Raw genomic sequence first — 5013 nt, 5'->3', positions numbered from 1 at the left:
CATCTTCAGAGAAAAATCTGGAAATCTTCCAGATGCAAAAGGATGGATTGCTATGGTAGGTTAGAGGCCCAGTGACACACGTGTGTTCGTGTGTGTGTGTGTGTGTGTGTGTGTGTGGTGTGTACATGTGTGTGTCAGGTACCTGTGCCTTCCTGTGCACACCTGTTTTCTGCTGTCACAGACGGAGATGCACGCAGGCCCCATGGTCTCTGGCCAAGGGCAGAGGGATTCTTCATTTCCATGGCCTTCCACAGTGATTAAGTCTCAAAACTTTTCCTTAACCATCATTTCTTCAAAATGAAAAACCAAATTGCATCTTCAAGCAGCCCGAAAATCGATTTCTTTCGAAATGAACTTTTGGAGAAGCGATTCCAAAGAGAAATGAGAGCAGAAAGGTGGGAGGGCGTGGGGTGGGGACAGCGCGGCTGCCAGGCCTCCGGGGCGGAGGGAGGTGAGGAGGGCGGAGCAGAGTGAAGAGCGGGCAGGAGGCGCAGGGCCAGAGGGCACCGGGGCCCTGGCTGGGCTGCTTGCTGCTCCCCAACCTCAGGTCACCCTCACCCCCACTCGGGCTCTCAGGCCCCTTCCCCAGGTACTTGGTGTGGGAGACTCCGGAAGTGCCCACCTGGTGGACAGGCCGAGCTCTTTGGGGCCAATGGGGTCTCAACAATCCGCCCACGAATAATGGTGGCCTCCAAGTTTTCATTTAATTTTCCTGTCAATTCTGGGTCAGCATTATCCTCCCCTTTAACCACAAAGACACCCTGGTCCAGAGAGGTTAGTGGGTTTTCTTGATGGAGCCACGGAGAGGATCCAGGGGAGGACAGACTGAAACGCTTAGCAGGTGAACCGAGGGTCCAGGAGGGGCTGGCACACAAGGCGGTCCTCTGTGCCTCTGGAGAGTCACAGCGAGGATGGATGGCCCTTCATGGGGAAGAGGTGTGTGCTTCAGGGTTCGTTGAGCACCCACTGTGTGCCAGGGACTTTGACATTAATAATCCATTTTTACGCATAACTAACACACAAGGTTCAGAGAAGTGGTGCAACTTGCCTGAGGTCACAAACAGGGAGAGAACCCAGATCATCCTGGGTCCAAAGCCACCCTGGGTACGTGCCCTGTGGAACATGTGGGGAGGGCTTCCTGGAGGAGGTGGCTTCTGATGATGGAGAAGGAGCATTGCAGAGGGTGCTCCTGGCGGAGGCAGGAGAACCAGGAGAGGAAGGCAGCCTGTTGGGGGAAGCAGAGGAGGACGCTGAGGTAGAATTTCCTAGAGTGTGACCAGGGGCGCCCCAGACCAGGCCTTGTCTGTCTGTTCCCAGCGCTCTGCCCACCTGGCCCCTGAGAGCCAGCTGTGGCAGGGGCTTTGATGGTGTGCTTAGAGCTCCTGGCTCAGCGGAGCATGTGTGCATAGATTTGTGTGTGTGTGAGTTGTCTGCTGGGTTTATGTGTGTGATGTGTCCACGGGATTGTGTGTGTGTGTGTGTGTGTGTGTGTGTGTGTGTGTGTATGTGGTGATGGTGGTGATGGGTCTCCACAAGGTGCAGCCAGCCCGGTGCAGGAGGGTGCCTGTCCCTCGGGGTGGGGAGAGGGTGGTGGCCTTTGGACTGGACAGCGGGAGGGGTGGTACCACAGCTGCCCACTGCAGTGTGGCTCAGAGCCCCTGGTCCTGTCGGATAGCAGGTGGGCGAACAGTGCCCAGACCTTCACCCTTCCCCCCCTGCTCTGTCCCCACCCCCTATTGGACCAGCCTCAGGGACCCAGAGACATGAGGCAGGAAAGGGCCGGAGGAGATTGGGGTGGCTAGGGGAGGAGGCTGGGGAGATCCGGAGGGGGCGAGGGGCTGGAGGGCTCTGGGGATGGAGGACTAGACCAGGGTTTGGGAACCAGCTGGGCCTGAGGCTGTGAAAGGGGCTCTGGCTGGAGACTGGGGACAGGAAGGAGTTGAGGTCCTGGAGGAGGTTGGGGGATGGAGCGGGAGAGGGTGGGTGGCTGCAGGTCAGTGGGGAGGCTGGGAAGACGGGGGGCCATGAGACATGCGGCCAAGATGAAGAGTGTCAGCGAGGCTGCTCTCTGTCGCCTCTCCTCCCTCCATGGTTGGCAGCTGGGGTTTTGATCATCATCTTAGCACTGAGCAGCGGGAGCCCTGGGTGGGGGTGGGGGGAGGGTGAGCGGCAGCGGGAAGCCCGCGGGGGGGGGGGGGGGGGCAGCAAATGCAGACAGTGAGCCAAGGGGGGCTGAGACAGAATCCCCCACCGGAGGCAGCCGCGGAGGGGGAGGCAGGGCGGCAGGCACCTCCTCTAGGCCGGTCAGCAGTCCTAGAAATGGGGAGACTGAGGCTCAGGGTGGGCGGGTTGTCAGAGCGGGCATTACAATGCCCATGGTTCTGAGGGAGGAGGGGAGAAGGGGGAGGGTTGGGGGAGAGGTATGTCATCTAGACCTTGGTCCGAAGAGTCCCACCTGCCTCATGTCTTCATTACTGGTCAGAGGAAGGGCCTGCAGTCCCGTCTCCACCGGGAGGCCTCGCTGCGTGTCCGAGTCACGGCCCCTCCGGGCCTTCTGTCTCTGTCTGAGCGCTGGAGGGCCATCTGAGACATTGATCCCAGCTCTTGTGACTTGAACCCATGAGACCCACCTTGCCAGGAACGGGTGCTGAGTGGGCACAGCTGAGCTCCCTGCCCAGCACTGCCCCTTGGCTGCTGTGGGACCTTGGGCAATTTTCTCAAGCAGCCTGTGCCCCAGTTTCTCTGCTCCAAAGGGGCTTGAAATGGACCTGTCTGCCCAGGCCTGGCCTAGAGTAGCCACAGGAATGTGGCTCCCCTCCCCTCCTCTCCCCTCCCCTCCCTCCCCTCCCCTCCCCTCTCCTCCCCTCTCCCCCGCCCTTCCAGCTCTTGAAGCCCCTGCAGGCTGGCTCTGATGAAACGTTCATTTTCCTTTCATTGTGCAGGTGACAAATTCTGCCACCAATAATCACTTGTGAGAAATCAACAGTGAAGCCCAGAGGCTCCCGGGCCCTTGGAGAAATTTGAGTGGATTTCCGGAGGAGCAGGTGAAAAAGCTCAGGGGGAGCTGTGGGATCTGGGGGAGGGCAGCCTCTCAGGGCAGGGGCTGCCTTCTCATCACGTGGGGAGCCCTCCCACAGCCAGGCCCTTCCTCCCATCAGGAGATAGGAGTGGCCCTGAAGGCAGGGGAACGGCCTGTGGATGGGCACCTCAGATCGGCAGGCTCAGGGAGACGGCCTGGGGAGGCAAGGGGAGGGGAGGGAGAGGGAGGGGAGGGGAAGAAGGAGGGAGGGGCATCCTGGTCTAAGGCTCTGGAAGCTGGGAGAAGTTGGGCTCCTGTGGACAATAAGGAGATGTTGGAGCAGAAGATGGGGGTGAGGGAAGCTCTGTGTCACCCGTCTTCTCTTCACCCCTTCAGGTTGGGGGCCTTTAAGAAAGATTTAGTCTCCAAGGGCCCAAGCCTGCATTCTCTCCTGGGGAGGGTTGGGGTTGCACGGAGCAGTGGGGAGGAGGGGGGAGGCTGGGGCGGCCCCCCACCTAACACAGATGGAGCGCCACCCTCGTGCCAGACTATCTCAGGGTTCCCACAGGGTGAGGCAAGCGGCAAGTGGCTGAGCCTGGCTTCGAGCCCAGGACTGTCCGACTGCAGAGCCCTGGCAGGAAGACAACCCGGCTGTGATCCGTCTCAGGGAGGAATTCCCTTAAATGGCCCCATCTGTGCCTCGCCTGCCCTCACTGGCCCGTTTTACAGACGAGGAAACTAAGATTCAGAATTGTCCAGGGCTAGCATTTCTGGCTTCTGCACCGCACACAGTAGGTGCTTCATAAATGGATGGGAGTCAGGATGTGAACCCCCTATGGACTCCCGAATCGGTGCTCTCCAGATGGTACCAAAGAGCTCAGCTGGGGTCAGATACCATGAAAGCCCCAGAAACAGAACCACCGGGGAAACAGTCCACCATCTTGGAAACAGCCCAGAGAGGGAACGTGACTTACCTGAGGCCACACGGTGCAGAGCAGGGACCAAGACCCAGGTTTCCAGACTTTCCTCCCAACTCTGGGCCCAGCTGGGTCACTGGGGACTCAGCCCTGAGCTGGGTGGGAGGGCGGCACTGCCCAGCTGTGGCGAGTGCTCCCTGGCTCTGAGGCTTGATGGGAAGGCCCAGGATGGGAGCCGGGGGTGGGGGAGGGCAAGCGCCATGCAACCAGCCACAGTGATGAAAAGTGGGCAGCAGTGGAGTGGGGTACTGAGCCCTCTTCAGCTCTTGGGGACGCCCCAGCCACAGCTAGAGCCCTCAGAGGCAAGCCTGGCGCCCTCAAACCCCCACCTCCGGCCTCTCCTTGCAGCCACATGGATCCACTTCAGCACCTAATTCCCATTTACGCCGCCGCCCCATGGCTGGTGCTGGCCGCAGGGGATTGCTGTCCTTCCAATCCTTTTCCTTTGCTCTTTCCCTCTTTCTCTCCATTTCTCTCTGTCCTTTCCTTTCTCCATCTCTCTCCATCAGTTCTCTCCCCCCCCCCACCCCCTCAGACTTTATTAGCTTAGACGGATGTGCTTCCAAAGGCCCACTCCAGGCATCGCTCGGCTGTCTGACCTCCGTGGAGCCGCGTCCACGTGTCCATTGCCTGGTCCGGGCCTCATCTTTCTCACCTGGACAATAGGGTCCTCGCAAGCTTTGCCACAGACACCCCGAACCTTCAGCAGGTGCTCGCCCAGTGGCAGCTGCCAGACCGGGATGGCGTTTGTGATAGAAATCACCAGACTCCAAGCGCCTCCCGCCCACCCGCCACCGACGCCACCTTCCTCCTGGCACTCCATCCCCGCGAGGGAGGCCCGGGCTCCCCACTCCTGAGCTCCCCACTCCTGCTACTTCTCCAGCAGAGCCCCCCCACCCCCCCGGGAGGCCAGCAGCAGCTTCTCACAGGGATAGCTGGCTTTTTTCTTTTTCTTTTATTTTTAGAGAGAGTGGGAGAGAGAGGGAAAGACAGAGAAATATTGATGTGAGAGAAACA

The sequence above is a fragment of the Myotis myotis genome, unplaced genomic scaffold (genome assembly GCF_014108235.1).
Source record: "Myotis myotis isolate mMyoMyo1 unplaced genomic scaffold, mMyoMyo1.p scaffold_m19_p_3, whole genome shotgun sequence".
NCBI classification, from domain to species: Eukaryota; Metazoa; Chordata; class Mammalia; order Chiroptera; family Vespertilionidae; genus Myotis; species Myotis myotis.
The sequence above is the reverse complement of the archived record's forward strand: the minus strand, read 5'-3'. Positions refer to the sequence as shown.